Source organism: Uloborus diversus, chromosome 2 (assembly GCF_026930045.1).
Source record: "Uloborus diversus isolate 005 chromosome 2, Udiv.v.3.1, whole genome shotgun sequence".
In the NCBI taxonomy this organism is placed as follows: Eukaryota; Metazoa; Arthropoda; class Arachnida; order Araneae; family Uloboridae; genus Uloborus; species Uloborus diversus.
This window is the reverse complement of record NC_072732.1, coordinates 121,263,366-121,286,324: the sequence shown is the minus strand read 5'-3', so window position 1 is coordinate 121,286,324 and position 22,959 is coordinate 121,263,366. Positions and strand designations below refer to the sequence as shown.

General features: G+C 32.7%; 1 protein-coding gene across 1 annotated transcript in view; it reads right to left on the bottom strand.

Moving 5' to 3' along the window:
- LOC129216514 (potassium voltage-gated channel subfamily H member 8-like) overlaps window positions 1-22,959 on the bottom strand; it is a 105,328-nt gene that overhangs the window by 81,795 nt on the left and 574 nt on the right. The gene's annotated exons all lie outside the window — the stretch shown is intronic.

Genomic DNA, 22,959 nt, shown 5'->3' with positions numbered 1-22,959 from the left:
AAGTACAGTTTCTTCCCCCAAAGGCCGCGTTCACAACACACTTTTCGACCCGGTAAATCCCCGCTCTGGTTCCGCAAAAAAACGATTGAAAAATTCCTTTTTTCCATGTAAAATGAGGTTTCCCATTGTCCCAGAGAAAGCGGTTTTTACCCAGCATCCTTAGCTGCTAGCAGACGAAGTTGTTTCGCGCAATGCATTATAGGTAAAAACGCCGCTTTCACTCCAGAAGTAAGCAAGAGTAGAAAGATCCCACATATACCCTGCAAATAACCGGAATGTGGTGAAAAGCAGGTTTCTTCCGGGGTTCAAAGTGTATTTTTCCTACCATTTGTGCCGATTGTATCCAAATTTTTAATTTTGTCATTTAAATCCTTTTGCTTTTCACTGCCTCAAATGGTAATGGTTTCCGGTAAAAATGTATAAATGGGCAGTGCATTGAGACAGCTTTTATTTGTATTTAAGAAATTCATGTGAAAAGGTTTTTAATCTGATTATGGCCGCATGACGGGAATTAGAATGGATTTCGAATGTGGAATCGTAGTTGGAGCAAGTCTCGAGAGATACCTTCATTTTAGAAATCGTTATAGGAATTCGACACCCCGAAGTCCTCAGTGTCAAAAGAGTGCCGAAAATACCGATTTTTGCCATTCGGTTTTTAAATGCAGGACATTAAGATTAAAATTTTAATGAAATCTTAAACAAAAAAAAAAAAAAAAAAAAAAAACTTTGTGACAATCTGCGATTCTTTTTATTAAGAAAAAAAATAATTTCAATTTCTATAAAAACTGAAGCTAACGTTTTTACACATCTGTTTCATTGTTTATGACGATAAAGAAAATGGAACGATGGTAAAGTAAAATTTACACAATTTGTGCATTTCCTTCAGAAAAAAAAATGTTAGTTTACACAAACTTTCACAGATCAAAATCGTAAAATTTTCTGCTATGAGAAACAACATTAGTTTTTAAACAACTGTATATCATATTGAATGCATATTTTTTTCTTTTGAATTGTATATTATATTGAATGCATTTTTTTCAACAAGTGAATCTACGTTTCATTGTATAACACGCCTAAATGAAATTTTTTCAATATGTGTCAATATTTCTGTTAGATAAAATGCAATGTTCCCGATTCTTTTTTCAGAAAAAAATGATACACATAAAATCTGTAAAGGAAATGTGAAAAAAAATACAGTAATATCACGAAGAAATTCTTCAAAAGAATCTTTTCTACCTGTCAATTGTATCGTAAGGAAAAACAGACATACGTCGTATAAGTTTCAATTCAATATTGGATTTCCCCTTTCTTGTGCTTTCTTTATTTAGTATCAAAAACGTTGTCAAATGCAAACAAGCTGTTTGGAACAATTTTTTTTGTGTACTTGAGTATGAAGAAATGTAAAAGCAACTATATTTAACCAAATGCTGAGTTGCATATCTGTGCATATCACCTAAAGTAGTTTATTTTAATAATCACAAACACACTTTATTTGAAAAAAAAATCCGAAAGCTTATTTTCTAATAACTTTTTGTGAATAGGCAATAATTTGTAAAATTTCTGTCTCAAAGTCGCTCAGTTCAGGATCAAATGGTGAACAGATTTTTAAATTTTGCAAATTTCAGGTCACATATGAGATATTTTCAAGTTGTGAGTAAAACGCGTTTAAATATAACATCCTCGGTAGACTTTCATTGATTTTTTTTTCTAAATCATGCTGTATAGAAGCAACTACCTGGGCTACTAGTACCATCTCTTGCCCCAAGACAGAGGAGAGGTTCACCTACCATGTGTATTGGTTAACTCCAAATTTTCAATTTTGCCACTTACATTCCTTTGCTTCTCACTGCTTCATATTTGTTTGCAAACTTTAGAATATTACATTGCATAACGACCGCTGTTACTTTGAGAGAAAAAACTTTTCTTGTTTTCCAGTTTTTACTTTTAGCCCAAATGTCTCCCTGTCCGTATACTCATTATTTTACACTGGAAAAGGGGCTTCATGAAAACTCGACAGCATCTTTACTTATTTCTTTTGTTATAGGTAAAAGGGGGCGGGCACATGCGAACATTTTAATTTTCATTTCTTTGTCTCTCAAAAATACTATCAATTTTTCAGTGCAGAAATGACCCCTTGATTGGATAGTCTTTTCTTTGTGTCATTGAATTCTTTGCTTTTTTAAAAAAGTTTTTTCTTTACTTAATGGTATTTAAAAAAAAATTCTTCAATTGTTCTTATGTGTCTCTCCAGGGGGCATAATTGAACTTTGACAAGTCAAATGTTATTGAGTTTTTCAGAACGTATGGTGAGCGCATGTAACAACTATCACTGATGGTGAGCCATTGATACTAGGCATTTCAAAACTACTTGGTTCCAAATTTGAGTGCAAAGTGATATGTAAGCTCTGCTTCTTTGAAAAGGATCATGCCTTTTTCATGGGTGTTTGTATTATTTTGTCACCCATCAGTATAATATATAGTTAAGGACAAAAAAGCTGCAACACTTACAAAAATTCTTATTTTAAAGAATTTCTTGAGAAATAAGGAAACAATTGTTCTGTAACTTTGTGACATAAAAGGAATGCTCCAACCAACAAGTTTCAATAAAAAATAAGTAACCCATGCATTTAGAGGATCAGCTACAAGTTGAAGAAACAAAAAAAGAAATTTTTTTGATCATCATTCATCGTAAACAGCTGGGAATAAGCTGTAAATCTCAGCAATTAGTTTAATCACTAAGTGCAATAATTTCAGGTGATTTTCACAAAAGTATCACTTATATTCACCGCACTTTTTTGCCCTGAAATATCAGTTTTGTTTGCATATTTTTAGCTCATAATAAGCAGAGTTTTCCGTAAAAACGTTTACAAACTTTCTGAAAATTTACAAGAGAATCGTTATGCTGAAATTTGAACAAAGAAAGGAAAAGAAAGTTTGATGAAATATGAAAATTTTAAGCAATAATTTCTCATTGCGCATGTGCAAAAGATAGCATTTTATGTTTTTCAAAATTTCATAGTCAAACATATTGGGCAGCATATAAAAAAGAATTCTGTTTGAATATCATGAAAACTTAAAATGATATAGGCGACTAAATGAGCCACATCATTTTAATAGTTCTCAGATAAACGACGAATGTTGCAGGATCGTTTTAAAATAATCAGTTTTTATCACAAATCACTCTGAGTCTTTGCAGGCAAGTGTTGAAAATTTGCGAATGATCCCTTACGATTTGGTTTTTATCCAAGAATAACTGAAATGCGGCTCCTTAGGTCATCCATATCGTTTTTAAGTGTTTATGATATTCAACTGGATTTTTTTCTATAAACTGCCAAACAACCACGCCCGACGAGAGGCCATATCAGCCTTTTCGGAAACTAGGGGCCCGGGCAGTGGGGGGGGGGGGGGAGGGGCACACTGGCGCAAAAAAAAAAAAAAAAAAAAGAAAAGAAAGAGAGAAAAAAAAAAGACATAAAAGGGGGGGGGGACTCCGAATCTGAAAACTTAAAGATTAAGTAAAATTTACTCTGCATGTATTTACTGTTATGGCATTCAAAATTTAGTTATTTGTTTTCCAGTTTTGATATCCCCCTCCCCCAATTTCTAAAATTTGCAGCTTATTTACGATGAAGGATGATCAAAAAAGTTCTTGGTTTTTTCTCTTTGTTGTTGGTTCCTTAAACGCATAAATGATTTAATATTTATTGAAACAAGTTAGTTGCTACATTCCTTTTATATGACAAAAGTTACAGAACAGTTGTTCTCTTACTTATCGACTCATGCCTTAAAATGTAAATTTTTGCAAGTGTTGCAGTTTTTTCCGCCACTGCAGGGTGTATCGGTTTAACCTGCAAGACCTCTATTTTTGCAACCGTTCGTTCTAGATGCATTCTTCCAATTGCAAAAATGTTTAGAATCAGATGCAGAGTTAAGATATAGAAAGTTTGAAGCGAAAATAAAAATGAGACAAAAACTACAAAACTGACCTTTTTATACTGGCTGTAAGTCCTCCAACTTATATTTAGGGAAATAATCTCCGTTGAAAACTAATACCAACGCGAATAGTTAGATATTAGTAAGACTAATACTCGCCGAAATATGAAACGCAGCGTTTTGTGATTTACACCGCTTTACGCTCGCCGTGAATAACACCTTTTGGGGGGAAATGTAGCTGTTAGCAAGTGCTTAAAATTATATGTATAAATAAATAGAGTGTGGTTTTTAAAATTGTTTGAGGTTTTGTTGTGTATTTTTGTGTATCACAGCATAACATTTGCATTTTTTTTTCAATAGCAATGAAAAATATAAATACTTTGTTTTGTTTTTTTATAGTTCGACACCCTGTCATTCTTCGGAAAGAGTGATAAATTCCAATCTCATCTTCTGTATGGTCCCTTAAAACTTTGAACTCGAATATCTCATTGAATTTTTGTCGCACAAATGTCAAGTTTTTTGTGTTAGTAACATTTTTTACTGGAGAGTTGCTAACGGTTGCGAAAAGAAAGTTTTTGCAGGTTAAACCGGAACTCTCTGTATTTATTCCAATATCACATTCGATTCTGATAATATTAATTTCTCAAGTTCCAGAATATTTTATAATTAAAAACTACAGTTGTCGAACTAAAAAAAGACTAAGACATAAAACTAAGTAAAGTTGCCATTGCAAAATACATTTCATCTTACAGAAATACTCTATCTTTTCCATCAACAATAAAAACACTTACTTTTCCCCTTCAATATACTTGTTGTTTATTAAACTACACTATCACGTTTTTCTTCATTGTTATTTCATTTCACCTGATCTGTACAAAGCAGGAAAAAAATAGCTTCATCGGAGAAACATGATCTAACGGCAAGAGACAATAATAAATGTCGCCCACAGAACTTAATGTCTGATATTTTGTTACAAGTGATACTTATATGTATTCGTTTCTTCACGTGACTTGGTCGACGGTGTTTTTCCTACGATAAAATAAAATATTCGGTTGTATTCGAGATAATGAAAGGTGCCACGTCTTTGAACAGGTGCTAGATAATGATTGGTAAAATCGATTTTCTTGTCACGAATATTTTTATTTGATTAGCAAATGCAAAAAAAAAAAAAAAAAAAAGAAAGACGTAACGAATTTCTTGTACATCCTTATAAAGAAATAGCGAATTCACTGATCAAGTAAAGCTGACGTCACCAATAATGAAACTCGAACCACGACATGATAATTTGACAATATTTTTCGGTAATGTTTGACATTCATTTAAATGCATTATTTTGACAAGGCTGAACTGGATCTGGTAACTTAACTGTTTTACTGGTAAGACTGTTATTTTAGGAGAATAAAGAAAGGGAAAAGTGGTCAACAATGAACGCTATCTACTGGAGTTTAGGATTAATCCACTGGAGTTTGGGTTATATTTTCAAGTATCAAAATATCATCAAGTAGGCATTGTTTCGTTCAAATTTAGAAACAAATTTTACCCGTAATAACATGAAGGGCAATTTTCTAGTTGTTTACATATTACTTCAAATTACGCTCACGGAATTCAAAAGCTCACAGATTTTTTTACTTGGCTTTTGTAGATGAGCAATCTAATCGCATTTGTGTGTATTTGTGAAATATGTGACTCACTTTTAATATCAAAATAACACCCAAGTCTCACTTATTTTTTAATTTAAACGATGCACAATTTTTACCTCATGTTAAAATAGTTGACAAACTGGCAGAAAGTTTAACAAAGTAAAACCGTACGTTTTCGGTAGTGCATACTAATATTTACATTTTCCTTATGCGTAGGAGCATCAATTCTACGTACCAGTTTGCAACAAAATTTTAGGTCAGTTTTAAACTCCCTGATGTCCTTTTATGTAAGTTATATGTTTTCAAATATTCCTTTAATTTTTTGAAGTTTTGAAAAGGTATGTAAAAATACTTGTCCAAGAAAAGGCGGAAAAAAAAATCAATAAAACAAAAATGAAAAAAAAAAAACAAAAAAAAAAAAAAAAAAGAAAAAAAAAAAAACCTGTTTCTAGAAAACCTATTTAGAGTTCAAGAGAGTAGGCTTGTTTATTTCTGGATGAACTTTTCTTTACAACCCGTATTATTCATATAAAATATTTTACTAGCTTCTAGTTCAAATGTAACTATAGAACATGTAAGGAAAGTTTACTGTTAACATATTTGTTGGACTCGATTTAAAACAAAAAGTGGGCATTGTTATTCTGCGGCTTCGTTTGTAAATTACTGTATAAGATTGCAGCTGCAATCCACTCATTTAAATAAATTAAATTAAACTTTTTTGAACGCAAAAAAAAACTACTTTTTTAAAGATTGATTTAGAAATCGCGGAAAATTAGAGGTGGAAAGAAATTAGTGCAGAAAGTAGAACAAAGCGTATTGTCTTAAACAAAAGCCGTTAGCTTCTTTTTCTTTAAATCAATGAGAAAGCAGGTTAAAATCTTAGCTGTAAAAGTAATAAAATTAAGAGATGCATTAAATACGACATTCAGTTATTAAATAAATCTATGTATACTTTTTATGTAACAAAGAATTACGCCATATTCTTTTTTGAGTTATTCGCAGCATTCTTTGACAATGCAGCTTAATATAATATAATTCTGTTGTATTAATTTAAGTGAATTCCAAAATTTATTTAGTTGAAACTTTCATGCAATTAAAATTGTAAAAACATATATATTTCTTTTGTGCAATGCCCCCATTTGGTTACTATGCAAAAAAATTACCCTCAATCTTCTTCTACTAGATAGAAAATAAATAATGCATTCAAAATCTGTGTAACAGTTTCGAAATTTTCGTAAAGTTTGTTTTCTTTTCTTTGTTTTTATGTAGAAAAAGTTTTGTTGCTGCAATTTTATTCTTAGCTAATAACCACTAAGAAGATATCGGATAGAATTGCCTGAAGAAGTTCGACTTCTTTAATTACATGTAAGACAACACAAGAGATATTTACAATACAAGGAGAGGAAATACCAACACAATTGAACCCACGACCTCCGGCATTTGAAGCGTTTCCACCTCAAAGGTACAGAGGTCCCCAAAGAAAATTTTGAAATAATATTGTTTCAATCAGTTTTAATTCAAAAAATTTGAAAAAACTTTAAAGCGAACAAAAAAAAAAAAAAAAAAAAAAAACCTTTAGGCTGTAGGTAAATATTGACGTGCCAAAACATATTTTCTATTTGTTCTCAATGAAATTACACCAATCTAGTTCCAAAAGTCATACATGATGGAACATACATGATTTCATCCATGCCTCCTATTATAAGGAAGATTCAGACGTTAAAACAAACTAAAAATTGAAAACGATAAAAAAAACTTTTACAATGCACCTATAGGAATAAGGATAGCAAAAACGTAATGTAAAAATAGGGGGAGGGGAGGAGTTTAGGAATGAAAAGACACGCGATGAAAAATCCATTTTTAAAATGAACTTCTTGAGACTTCGAATTATGCGTCAACTATTCTTATTACTATTTCAGTAGTTTAAACCTTATACAATACTTTTAACCTTATTACAATATTTTTAACTTCTCGTGCAGATATGAGTATTTTAACTGTAACCGGTAATTTGAAAAACTAAAACAATAAATGCGCTAATACAGTTTTTTTTTTTTCGAATAGAGTTATAATTTAATAAGTTATTGAGTAATTTCAAATTTAAACTTTTTATATACAAAGAAGCTTTTACATATTAGATAGGTAAATCTTGAAACGTTATTACAGAGTTGCGCTCTAGAGTTCCCTCTTTTTTATTGTCAATTAATCTAAATTCACTAATTCTGAAACATTTCGCAACAAAAGAATACTTGTACTAATTGTTCCATAATATTTGCGGACACATTCGATGCAAGCCACATAAATTGTAATTATGCCTCATCATTTCCCATTAAATTTCCTTAAATATTTCATCCGCAGATTCGAATAGTAATTCTAAGTCCATAAAATATGTTAGATTGTTAGAGTATTTAATAGAGTTACAACAAAATGTTTCAAAAGATTTGAATATAATTTCAGAAATTAATTGTTTGTAATCTGAAACAAAATTAAAAGAAGCTAGTTTTGATTATGTTAACAGTTTTTTGCAGTCGGATTCTTAAGGGAGAAATAAATTAGTAAAAATCTTTTTAACAAATATTGTCATTAACTAGCATTATGTTGATTATTTCACAAAATTACTTTTAAGCAGGTAGTTGATACGATTAATTACTAAAGATTAAAAAAAAACTAAAGTTGTCATTTTCCACATATTTGACTTTAAATGTCTGACAAACGAGAAAACATTTTAAATAACTTTATTTGTTTCAGTTACTTTACTCAAGTTGAACTAAACACCTAATCGCTTTACTTAGCAGCTTGAGCGAAAACCTGACATTAATCCTACTTGGCTTGTTTTATCCTCTTACGAGAAGAAGTAGAGAGGTTATGATATCCAATTTTATAAAGTTCTTTTATTACCTTTTTTCTGTAGTAATGATGCAATTACAGTATTACCCTGCATTATCCGGCATGCCGGAAAAAACGAGGTTGACCAGCATGCTGGGAAATTCGAATTTTCCGGCATGCAGAATAATTTGAGGTTTATTTTGCAACAAAACAAAAATAAATTTCCCCATTCAGTTCCAGTCAGAAAGCAAACCAATGTAAGGAAAAAAATAAACAAATCCCAAACATAACCTTCTTTCAAAAAAAAAAGTGTATGGCATACAATATGTGCTTGTTATTTATGGTAGGTCATTATTGATGAATTTAATTATGTGCCAATAAAGTAATCCATTTAGAGGCAATCATCGTTATTGCGATTTGTTCATACTTTTTTAAATAAATTATTTTAGATTCCTTTTAAAAAGGTAAGTTTAATTTTTATTTATTGAATAGCTATGGTAAATTCTTTAGCACTAGTTAAGGGGCGGTCACTTACTGTTTAAATGTTTGCTTACTTAGTTTTAATTTAATTTTTATAAAATTATTTATTATGAAACTATTTTTCTTGTTAAAATAACAAATGGCATGGTTAGTAAATATCTTTACAAAATTAAACTGTTTGTTAAGACTAATAAAGTATGTATAGAACTTATATTCATTCTTAAGCTGAACATATATTTTTTGCAGTATTTTTTTTTCCTAACCTCGATTTTTTCGGCATGCGGGAAAGGAACAGGTACGTGTTATCAAAAATCTGGCGACCCCATAATTTTGCTACGTACCGGATAATGCCGGGTAATACGGTAGTTGGCTATTATGAAAATTTGCTTCCAAAAGGAATACTAAGGAATAAAAATGTAACTGTGAAAGAGAAGTAGTTAGCTCCTAATCATGTGATTTGAAAACTATGCTTTTTCTCTTTATTTCTAGGATTTTTTTTACTAGTGGCAAAATTACAAGATAAGTGCAGCAACAGATACAGAGATATACAACTAAAGAATGGAATAAGTGAATTCAAAAAAAAAAATAATAAATAAATAAATAAATAATAATTTGAATTTTGACATCTTAAATTCAAATTATGTTTTTCGCAATCACGAGTGTGTGTATGTATGTGTGTGTGTTTGTGTGTGGGGGTATGTGTGTTTGTGTGTAGGGGGTATGTGTGTTTGTGTGTAGAGTTACGTGTGTTTGTGTCTGTGTGCTAGCATAAGTGTGTGGGTAGTTGTGTGTATGAATGTGTGGGGGGAGGGTTGTGTGTGTATTTGTGTGTAGGCATATGTATTTGTGTCTGTGTGCAGGCATGAATGTGTGGGTAGTTGTGCGTATGTGTGTGTATGTGTAGGTGTCTGTATGTATGCGTGTGTGTATGTGTTTGTGTGTGTATGTGTTTGTGTGTGTATGTGTATGTGTGTGTAGGTGTATGTGTGTATGCGTTTGTGTATGTGTGTGTAGGTGTATGTGTGTATGCGTTTGTGTGTGTATGTGTATGTGTGTGTAGGTGTATGTGTGTAGGTGTATGTGTGTGTAGGTGTATGTGTATCTGTGCGTGTGTGTGTGTAGTTGTGTATGTATGCGCGTGTGTATAGGACATGGATGCAACTTGGAGACGACTTTCGCTATAGGAGCAGCATCGTGAGGAGCCGGTCGACGGTGATGGGGCGGAGGGTGGCGATGGGAAAATAAAATGATAGGACGGCAAAAACAGTCTAATGAAAGCAATAAGCAATCGGGTTTGCTCAAAAAAAAAAAAAAATAAATAAATAAATAAATAAATAAGAATAAGAATAGAAGCTGTACAGGGGCGTTCACGAGGTGGGGGGGGGGAGAAGGTACACCTGTTGTCCTGGGTCCAAGCCTGAAGGGGGCTCAATATTTTTAAAAATAAGGGTGAAATATAGGGGTAAACAATATAGCGGGGGCCCGGAAAAGGCGTTTGTGACGGGCCCCAAAATTTCTGTGAGCACCCCTGCAGCTGTAAATCAAAAGTTCCCTGGTCTCCCGGTAGCGACCCACAAGAGCGTTTCGTTAAGGCTGAGCAAAGGACAAGAAGGTAAGCATCTATGATTCGTCTCAAATTACAAAGACTGCAGAAAACACTTGAAACTATATGAAAACGTTGCAGGTGTTTCGAAAGACAGTCATGGTTAAGGCAGAGCCTAAATTGAGTCACCATTTAATGTCTGAGCCATTTTGAGACTAAAGATACATATATTGTCTTTCCAAGTATTTTTGATTGTTTTCAGAGTGATGTCCTTTTTGAACTCTTCTGCCATAAATGTTCTTGTTGTTGTGTGCCAGCTAGGATGGGAATTTCGGGTGCGCTGCTTCACTTTTAAAACGGTACCGTAATTTGGTGTATAGTCCGACTTCTACAGTACACACATGCCATAAGGACCCGTTTATAGGGTAGGCAACCATTCACAGCATAACAACACATTCACACAAAGAAAGGACAATGGTAGGAGAGAGAAAATACGTCAAGATCCGAGCCGGGATTTGAAACCGGACCTCCCTGTCCAGTCAGACTTCTATGACCACTAGACAAGGAAGGCGTGCTACCATAGTATTTTTGATTAATAGTTAAATTATTCCAGAAGATATAGAAAGGAGATGATTGTAGCCTCAAGGCATACTTTTGGGCCAATGAATCTACTTATTCCTTTACCTTACCATAGATTCCACAATGGCTAGGGATCCACTGTTAAACGACCACCTTCTTTTTTTTTTTGTTATATAGAAGATAGGCATTGCAGCAATCTTCGACATTCAATGACCGAAGAGGACAAAAAGCTCAAAGTTGTCATCAAAGATTGAAAATCTTTGATGACAACTTTGAGCTTTTCAATCGCTAATAATCACTAATAATGAATGCTTTTCAAAACTTACACTCGTTGCCAAAAGTTAAGCACGAAGACATAAAATGCGAAAAAATTGAAAAATACTGCTTTGATTGACACAAAATGCGGCAGGAAAGTAAAAAATATGTTTATGCAATAAAAAAACAGAGAATTACATGCAGAGATGAAAACAATAATGCATTTCATAAATTATAAGATGACGTCATATTGGAGTCTTTTTTCTTCTTTAAACTCAAACAAGAAAAAAGATATTAATAGAGTATGTGAGCGCCTTACATCTGCATACAAAGTTTACAGCATGTGCCCATGCTTTTTTGAGGTACTCCTGTAAAGCAATTTCCAACTCTGTGAGAGTGGTTGCGGGTGAGAGACGTGAACAGACAGCATGACTGAGGGATCCCAAAGATGTTCAATGGAATTAAGGTACGACGAGTACGCCGGCCAGTCCATACACGCAATACCTTCAATTTCCAGGAAGTCGTCAACGGTGGCAGCTCAATGGGAACGCTCATTATTGTCTATTAAAACGAAAGCAGCTCTCACTGCTGCAGCGTACAATCTTACAGTGGGGTCTAGGAATTCATCCTGATACCATATGGCCGGGACAGAACTGCGTCTGAAGATGTGCAGGTCAGTGCAATACCCTAACGAAATCACTGCCCATGACACTTCCATCTCGGAATGCGTGATGTTCGGTGACGTTAGGCTGATTGAGTGTGCCTTGTTCTCTTCAGACCCTTACACGCTTGTCATCGCGTTGCAAAGCAAATCTTGACTCATCTATGAACATAAAATTTCCACAATCACACACAGTAAAACTGACATTTTAGAGGCACCACTTTAATCGTGCCCCTCTGGATTGGACGGAAATAGGAACACAGACTTGTGGTACCCGGGCACACAGCCCATTTATGTGTAACCTTTGGCTCATATTGTCTTACCGATGGCCACTGCAACCATAGATGTCACACGTGAGGAGGACGCTCTTCAGTTCCGCTTGGATACAACAGCAATTTATTGATCTTCCGCGGGGTTCATAACCCTGGGCTACCGGTCACAGGTCTTTGGACAACTAATTGACTTGTTAGAAATTGTTTCCATAATCGCAAAATGACGGAAACGGCCGATGTTGGAAAAACGGAAAAATGTTGAACGGCCGAGAAAAGAACCACATCTGCGATTGATTGCCCTGCTTCAGTGCGTCCGAATGCACACCATCGCTCAGAATCTTCCATTCGTCTTCTGGAAGCCATACAAACACGCCTGTCTTGAAAACAAATCGTATGAAAGTTCTAAATACCTTTTATCGGCACTTACAAGTAACTCCTGTAACCCTGCACAATACTACCTTTTTACACGACTGCCATTTTTGCATATTTCTCGACATGAAACCGTGATTGGCTGATACCTGACTTATTTTCATACTTCCATCTACCTCTGCAGCGAATTGCAGCCTCTCCAAGTCGGATAGGCTTTCGGAAATTTACATTTTCCTCTCCGTGCTTAACTTTTGGCAGTGAGTGTATTTAAATGGCAGGTGAGCTGTGAAAAAGCAATTTTGATCGCCAGCAGCTCCCCGCCAAATCAACAGGGTCGAAGAGAAAAAAGGTAGGCTATTGTCGGTTATGTCATCGGGCCCCTCTTGCCTACCAAAAAAAAAAAATAAATAAATAAATGAGGAAAAGAAAAAAAGGAGGAAAGAAAACAAAAGGGGGATGGGGTGGAGAAGAGAAAAAGGGGTGGGGAGAAAACAAATCAAAACTGCTTACTAGAAAATAATTAACTCTATTTTAAGCGCCACAATAGTAAATACCAAAAGAGTAAACTCTACGTATTCTTTACATTTTCTCTTATTCAGAGCCCCCACCCTTTTTCTTTCTTCCTGTCTTATTTTCTTTCTTTTTTTTGCGTCAGTGTCGCCGCCCCCTCCCCCTCCCCAGGCCCATAGTTTCTGACTAGACTGACGTGACTTCTCGTCGAGCCTGCCTCCAAAACAGGACTTAATTTGAGGTAATAAAAAGTGAGGTAGCCCTAAAGTTTACAAAACTTTTTTAAACACTTAAATAGCCTGTATTCCGTCCAATGCATGAAAATCCACACAAAACTTAAAAGACGTACACGAGCTCGGTTCCTGTGAGTTCTCATGCAAATTAAACCCTGCCTCGAAGTACATTCGCTTATTTCTTTCCACAAGTAAAATTCACATTTACTAACTTCCACGAGAATTTACTTTCCGTATATTTTACATTTCCTTCTTTTTGCTGAGGTGCAGCCGTTTATATAACTCTCTTGCTTATTCTTTTCAAAAAAGCCGTCATTCAGAATTTCTCCTTTTAATGGAGACAGGAAAGAAATATATGTTTGCACTAAAAGATGACAAATATGTCTTCTGAATATTTTTCACTCCCGAACGATTTTGTTTTCCCCTTTCACAATTCTTTTTATTCGAATGCAATTTTTACTATGCTTCTCCGTGTTGAATCATCTTTTGCTTACTCTATGTGTACTGTAGAATTTATACATTACGTCAAGTTTTTATTTCTCTTCCGCGAAGATTTAGACTTTATATGCTATACGGTGGCAACATGTTATTCTTTAGAGACATAAAATAAATGGAATTTGAATTTTTTTTACGCTATTAGGTTTCGTAAATAAACGAAGTTCAATGAACTATATGTCTCAAAATACTACAATATATTTTTTTTTTTCATTTCCATGGCAGATCTGCAAGATTTTGAATTAGAAAAGTCTTCAAAACATCCATTAATGCTTTCCTATTGTTTAGGGGTTTTTTTTTTTTGAATTTCATATCCCTTTAAATCATAATTTTTAATATCCATTTTTTTTTATATGTGCAGGCACATTTCTTTTTTTTTGGCGATGAGAGCTATACAATTTCTTTTATACTTTTAAAGTAAAAAGGTACACTGTTAAAAATTCAGGAAGATTTTCTGGTAATTGTTACTGTAAAATTGCATCGCCGACGCAATCGCTGATTTTTACGGTAATTTATACCGGAGAAATAAGCGATCCCAGCGCCAACTGGTTGCTGTGGCCTACCGAGGAAACCGTAAAATTTTACAGTAACATTTGATTTTAACGGTAATAGTTACTGGCAACATGGATGCCAGTAACAATTACCGTAAATTTTCCGGAAAATTTTTAACCGTGTAGTGGGATAAAACACCAACATTAAGCTATGTAATTATCAAGCACATCACAGCTTGAAGGGGAAGTAAGTAATAAAACAACTTAAAGCTTTAAGGAATTTTCACATGAGCTTGGTACATAAATCCACTAAAGTACACAAGTGTGCACTATAAGTTTCATGCTCTGTTGTAAGAGTAATGTAATAGTGTAAGTCAGGTAGCAAGTTATAAGAATACTCTAATCTATACATATAATAAAATAAGATGTTTGTGTGTGTGTGTGTGTTTGTGGCGCGCATCCCGGGAAAACGGTAAGGCCTAGAAAGATGAAATTTGGTATACAGGTGCAGTTTTTGCCGAAAATATGCACCTCGGGCTTCGATTTTTGATATTTTAATTAGAAAAAAAGTTATTTAATGTTTTATGTATTTTTTTGCACTTTTTAGTACTTTTTACCTCACAGACCCCGAACCAATCGCACCACACATATATTTTTTGTACTATAGTGTAGGAAATTTAATTTTAAATATGATGAATGAAATATTTTTGAAAATAGAGCAATTTTTGTATTTTTTATAAATTTTTGAAAAAAACCTTTATTTTGCATTTTTTTTTTGGGTATAATTTTTTTCGAAACCCATCCTGCAAAATGTAATGAACCCTCAATTCTAAAATTTAAGTTGGTAATAGTAAAAACATTCTGCCCCCTTCAGAGGAAAATAGTTTTTAAAAATACGCAATTTTTTTTTTTTTTTTTTACAATATTTTTAATGGCAGAACACAACGCGAGCTGTTCGCTTGCCGGCTGAGTTCCGAGCTTACCTCATCACGTTATCCAACTGAAATCGCTTGCCTTCTATTCACCTTTTTTTTTGCAAGAGCTACTTTTTAAACACTACGGGGGAACATAGAGCCTTTTTTTTTTTTTTTTTTTTTTGCGGGCTATTTTGATTAAATAAATAATTTTTTGCATGATCTTCGTTTCTGTTACGAATTGACGGTTAGGTTAGGTAGATACAGAGATAGATAGAGGTTGAGTGGACAAAAAATGTTTTTGCTTTCGAATTAATACTTATATAAATAAAAAAAGATTGTACTGTCAGGAGGTAGATATGCACAGATCGTATAGATTGATAGATAGACAAATATAGAGGTCGATATAGTAGATGGACAGCAAGAAAGAGGCATGCCCGTCATTTAAGGAATTTCAACGGGGTGTCAGTGCCCCCCCCCCCCCCAACATACACCATGACTTTGAAAAAACAATGCTTTCATATAAAAGTGGAAGTGCTTTTTGTCATTTTTCGACAAAATTTGCATGAAGAGTACGTCGTTTGTGTCTCCCCCTCCCTTAAAAATATTCCAAACGACGGAACTGGAGATAGATCTATAAAATATTTTATTCAAACTACTAACTATATAGATAGATATAGATTGATTGATTCCGCCACGAACAACGGCAACATCGGTGTAAAAAAGCGAATGTTAATATTGAGAAAAAAGAGAAAAACATTGATTAATAGTGTCGCTAAATTGTCTAAGCAGCCGCCGAAAGCGGCAACTCTGGCGCAAAAAATCGAATGGCGTAAAAAGGCGGACCAGCTGGTCGCCGCAGGCGGCTAGTTAAATATTAAAAAAAAGTAGCTAGAGAAGTCAAAGCACACGTTAACGTTTGCTGAATATAACAATAATGTAAATTAGCCTCATTTAAAAATAAAAAATGTGATTTTACACACCTTGAGCTTGACAAAAACCATTATTCCACAAAAGGTCCTGAGATTGGATGAAATCGGCAAACAATTATTTTAAATTTAAATGGTTACATGAAATCATGCCCAACCAATATTGATCTTTAGAAGTTTTGTAGCTAACGCTACACTGTAACAAATTTCGGAAACGTTTCTGGATATATCGGAAACGTTTCCGAAATAGTAGGAATCCTTCATCCAATAGCGAACTCCTCATTATTCAGAAAGTTTTATGTTATTTCAAGAAATCTAGAAGCGGAAGTGATGACGCAACGCTTCGAAGCGTATTTCATCCTTCCAACCCGGGCGCCAATGAGTCGGAAATAACGAGAATTTATTTTTTTCTTATCTATGGTTGCTGCAGTCAGCAAATGTTTAGCATTGGATTGCTTGTTATTTCATGTCTAGAGAGTAGTAAAATGTGTCGAAACTAATTTTACGCCTTTGCATTTCGGACTGCCCTTGATTTTTTAGACGATGTACGCAGCTATTAAGTTATTTAATAAACATTTGCTTCTTTTCAATTTCCAGTGCGACCATAATTAGATATATATTGTGTGTTCAAGCGTGAATAGTTTCAACACCCGTGTTTATACTTCATGAAACGAAACCCTTTGGATTACTTATTCAGTTGTAATGGAGGTACTTAGATTTTCTTCCGCTCATGTTCACTTGTAAGTATTAATGAATATTTTAAAACATGTTGTTATATACATTTATATTTTTGTTGATTTGCATTTGATGAGGCTCCAATTGTAACTGTTTTTGGGTTTATTGAATTAATTTAAAGTTATCCTACATACCTATGTGCGCGGTGTACTATTTGTTGTAACCAACTGAAACTGATTAATTACGCAAAAGAAATAAGATTTATATTTGAGAAGCAGTCACAGAAAAGTTATTTCGAAATACTTGGAAGTACATACATTTTGGTTCAAAAAGAAAAAAAATCAATTGTTTAATTCATTAAAAATATGGTAATGCAAATATTTTCTAGTATTGTAATATGCTTCACAAAAAATGTGCCAGTATTATTTATCTTTTTTATTATAATTTATTCATTCATTTAAAAATATTTATACCATTAGAAAATGACCATGTTATCTATTAGTAAGAACACAGTTATGCAATTAATTCATCTGCTTATTCATTTTGTTGAATGTGGTTAACAATAAAAAATTTCCTTGACATTAGTTGTTCCGAAAATAACATTTCCTTCGTGGATATACTAGTTTAATGTAGGACAGTCAGGAGGAATGAGTAAGTGGCAAAAATGGAACAGCTGCATTTACATGCCGAAATAAAAAGTAATATTATTTCATGTCATCGTTTTAAAAGTGATCATTTTTTAAATACTATGTTATTAATATGCAATGCACATATGGGGAGAAGACGAGGGGCGTTCCCCACGCAGACTGTGCCATTGACATTTTCAAGGGGTTGCTTTTTTTAGGGGGGGGGGCGCTTTATATCATTTTATGGGTGCACCATCACTCTTATGGTGTGGGGGGGGGGGGGACTCTCGTATATATGAAATGGAATAATCATGTAATAGAGTTCAATGTTTTAAGGGGTCTAAGGACCCTTAACCTTAAAAATTTTCGACTTTCTGGAAAAAATATATGTTACGCATAACTTGATTCTGAACAATTTGATACCTTATTTTTTACCATACGCGAAAAACTTTTCAAGTTATCGTAAAAATGCGTAAACTTTCCCCATAGAGATTTATGTTAATAGCAGCTGTTTAAGCCTCTTTTTCTCAAGTACCGGTTTCTTCGGTTTTCTCGTTTTGCGCGCATGATATCTCAGAAAGTTTCTCATATATTTCCGTAAAACTTTTTATACATATTTGTCTGGTATATATTTATGATCTGAACCTAAATTTTAACTAAAAATGAAAGGTAATATTAAAAAAATATATATATTTTTTCCCAAAATTTTGGAAATTTTTGATTATGACTTGTAAAATTTCAAAAAATAAATGCATAATTTGAAAAAAAAAATAAACAAATTTAGGTTCAGGTCATAAATATAAACCAGACAAACAAGTATGAAAAGTTTAACAGAAATATATAAGAAACTTTCTGAGATATTATGCGCGCAAAACGCGAAAACCGAAGAATCCGGCACCTGAGAAAAAGAGGCTTAAACCGCAGCTGTTAACATAAATCTCTATGGTGAAAGTTTACGCATTTTTACAATAACTTGAAAAGTTTTTGGCGAAATGTAGTAAATAAGGTATCAAATTGTTTAGAATTAAAATATGCATAACATATATTTTTTCCAGAAAGTCGAAAATTTTGAAGGTTAAGGGTCCTTAGACCCCTTAATAAATAAAATATATAATGCATTTTGCGCACACTCTAAAAATAAAATCAGTAACCTATTTTGATTACGTATCTATATTTGTGATAAACTGGAAAAGGGCAAGAACAGAAGAATAAACCCGAATGGTTCCAGCAGGGGGACTTTGGTGTCATATTTAAATTCATCAGTTTCTCTGTTGGTACTTTTCGGTACTTTTTGTTCGTCAAAGAAATTGACTTGACGTGAACGAATTTCGGAACGCGAAGGGTAGGTAAGTTTTGTCAAATTTTATCCGAAAATAAAAGCTATCAAGTTTGATACAAGATATGTTTTTAAGTTCTGCATTAAAAGTACAATATGTTTATAATTTTGTCTTGAAAATATTGAAAGAAAAACTGAAGTTTAAGATTGTTTAACAAACAATCCCCACTTTTCAGAAGGTACCCCCCCCCTCCAATTCCCCGACGATTTTGTGATTGGGAATGAAACTACTATATTCTTTCATAAATTTTCAAAAATTTATAACTGTGCATATGTTATGCTGTTAACCATGCTATTTGTCATTAGAAATTCAGTAAAAAAAAAAAAAATACATGAATGATTATAAAACTGCTTGTTTCATTGCTCTTAGATATGAAAGAATTGGAACTGATATGGCATGCAATACTATAGTAAAGAATTATTTTTTAGAAAAAATCACGGAAAAAGGATTCCGAAATTCTCAGAAAAGTTTTTGAAAATTGTTTGGAGAATTCCGAAATACTCGGAAACGTTTTCGAAACTTTCATGAACCACAGCTGCACAGAATACTCAGAAACATTTCTGGAAATTACGGAAAGAGGATTCCGAAATACTCAGAAACGTTTCTGAAAATTACAGAAAAAGGATTCCAAAATACTCAGAAACATTTCTGAAAATTATGGAAAGAGGATTCCGAAATACTCAGACACGTTTCTGGACATTACAGAAAGAGGATTCCGAAATACTCAGACACGTTTCCGGACATTACAGAAAGAGAATTCCGAAATACTCAGAAGCGTTTTTGAAAATTTCATGAACCGCAGCTGCACGATATACTCAGAAACGTTTCCGAATTTTTTTTTACAGTGTAGAGAAAACAAAACAATAATAAAAAAATAATAAATAAAGTAAACAAAAATAAAAATAAATAAATAATAAAAACCTTTACACATTTTCAAATATTTTTGGTTTTTTTAGTTGTAACTGAACTAATAGTGCAATTCCTAAATGCCAATTTTTTAGTTTACATAAGGATCATTCCATAGTGACTAACGTAACATTCGCAGCTGATTTTCAAACTCTTTTTACTTCCCCGGGAGTAAAAATAAATTGAGTCTCGGTTTAATATGCAGATTTAAAATGTACAAGGTGACTATTTTTCATTTCTATCAAGAATTTGAAGCAAAATAAGCGCTGGCAGGTGTTTTTTCACCAAAAAAGGCATCGTGACTAACGTAACATTTTTGCAACCCTGAGAAACACTGCTTATGTTACGAGGCAAATTTTTCTGAAACTTACGCAGCCATTTAAAATTGGCCGATATATTTGTAAGAGGTAAACAATCTATTTTTAAAAATGTACTACAGATTTGTTACAGATGAATCTTTTTTGGCCCTTAATGGTACTTTTACGAAAAACTGTGTGACTAACGTAACCATCGAATAACAAGCAATGAATACATATAAAAAACTTTTTATAATTAATTTCTTGCTCTTAAATTACTTTTACACTTTTTAGGAAACTTCTTTGTGTTGCATTATAGTTCTTTCTTTACTTTTTTCTATATTAGTGTAAGAAATTGAATCTAAGGATTCAGTTCAATTTAACTCAATTTGAATGTGCGAAAAAATAAACAAATAAAAAAAACTGCTTTTACAAACTGAATAACATCATTCTTGGGCTAATTAAATCCTAAATATCTCTCTTTTAAAAAATTAACTTTATGCAAATTGATTGTTTCATCGAATTCTAGTATTCTGCCGATATACTAGTTATCTTTATAAGAAACTCCGTAGGACTTTTCAATGGCATATTATTTTTTAAGGTTTACTGATTTATCAAACGAATAGTGTTGTGCATGCTTTTGAATTAAAATAAAATATTGATAAAAAAATATTCGAACATTTTTGCAGAATGCATTTTAATTCCAGATATCACCGCAAATGTTTGAATTTATAAATGATCATTCTTGCATTTTCTGAAATATATGGCAGCAGCGCTTATTGTCACTGTATCATGTAACATCTTCAAACGTTTTCCAACGAGCAGCCATAACTTTATTTTAATAATAGGTGGAGATGTATTTTCTAAAAAATAGAGACGTTCTTCTTTGTTAAGACTGTATTTCTATTATCTTATTTCCTAAACTTAGATTCTTGTGTTGAATGCACATTCAGCAGTGTACTCATTTTGCTTTACTCACTTTTTTTCCTTTTTAAATAATTCTTTAAATTGGAAGTATCTTTATAGAGACATTTAAAAAAGTATTTTTCTAAGTAAACAGAAGGTTTATACAATGTAATTTTACTAATATTTTTCACCCTTTATATTTTTAATCAATGTAGAATGCCTAAATATTCAAAATTGTTCATGAAAATGTACATTAAATTAAATAAGTTTTAAATATTAGCAGTCATTTTTAAAATGTTACGTTAGTTACATGCAAACTGTTGTGTTAGTCACACTAATTATTTTATATCTACTGATACTGAAATAAATATTTTGCACTTTTTAAGTAGATATGAAACAGATGTAAGAAAATAAAAAGTGCTGTTTGGTTCAATCATCTGGTTTAGTTTTTAAGCAGAAAATAGTACATTTTCGTGACTAACGTAACGTAAATATTTTCAGTTGGTAAAAAGTACAATCAATTTTATTGGGCCAACATCTAATCATTTAGAATAAACATTACACAAGAAAACGTAGACGCATGTTTTTTGCACATGCTAAGCCTTTTCTACAACCTCGCACGTTTTAGAGCCAGGAGAAAAACACCGAATAAAATTTTTGCAAACTGTTGCTGCATTTATGTACTAGAAAGTATGCTGAATGAAATGATAGGTCACAATTAAGGCTTTGTGGAAAAAGAAAATTCTGATGTTGAGGTTGAAATTTCTATGGAATGACCCATAACATGAATAATTAAGTAATTCCCCGATAAATAGAGCATTTTGTTTTATTGAAATTTTTCCCTTGATAGTCAAGCGTTTGAATATGTTAAAACCTGCTTGAAAATGAAACATTCTTTTCAATATAGTTGGGGTAAAGCTAACTAGGCAGCATTGCACGGCAAATTTCATTGCAGCCCATACCTGTGAGATATTTTACTTCCTAAGAAATCCCACGTAAAAGTAACTACTTTCAATTTGGACAGTGGAAAATGGTTCTATTGATCTAACAAAAATTGTAAAATATAATTAGTAAATTCAGTCCCTTCAGTTTTTTACAGCCGGTATTGCTTCAATGGTTTCTGCTAGAACATCGATCATTATTACGTTTCACTGACAATTTACCAGGTTATATATTAGTTGGTAAATCACAAAGCGTGCTTTAATAGTCCCTTTATTAAATATTTTCTTTATAGACTCATATTAAATAGTTCGGTGTGCTGATTACACCTAAACTTCGGTATTCGTGATTGCTAAATTTTCGACACATGTACTAATTTATCAGAATTTTGATAGCTTGATCTTGTATAGAGTGATTTTCAAATGCATTGTATCATTATAGGTTCGACAGACTTTGAAACTTTTTGTTGTTATAAACATTAAAGCACACTTTCCTAAAGATAAATTCCTTACAATTCATAGCTTTCTAATTAAGTGATTATTTGCGAGCTAATTTGCTTAGATTTTAGAAATTGCAAAAACATCTTGATAGCAAGTCACCGTTTTTCTCATGTGTGTTACCTTTGTAAAATATTCTGTAATTTCTTTTCTAAAAATAAATAATCTAACAAATCGTGATTAAACTATCTTAAATACTCAGTAATAAGTCGAAATGGTATAAATATTTATTTATTTCAGAAATGTTAAGTATTTAAACTTTTCTCATGAGTGTTACTTTGTTCAATAAATAAAGAGTAAAGTTAACGATAAAAACATTTTAAATTAAACATTAAATGTTTTATTGCAATTACCATGAATAGCTAAAAAATGTCAATACTGAAAACAATTTTTAAAGATTAAAGAAAAAGTTTATGAATACAAATGATGAATTTTAGCTATAGTAACCTCATTAAAGATAGATTCATAAAACAATTTAGTGTAGAGTTTGGCAGTAATTCCTCTAAAATATGTAGTAATTTGAATACCATATCTTAAGAATTAGAGTTTTCCCTAAACAACGCACACAAATTTCATTTTTGCAAGCATTAGCCTTATGTCAGTGCTCAATCTTCAATTTTTTAAAAATGTGAATTTATTATACATATATG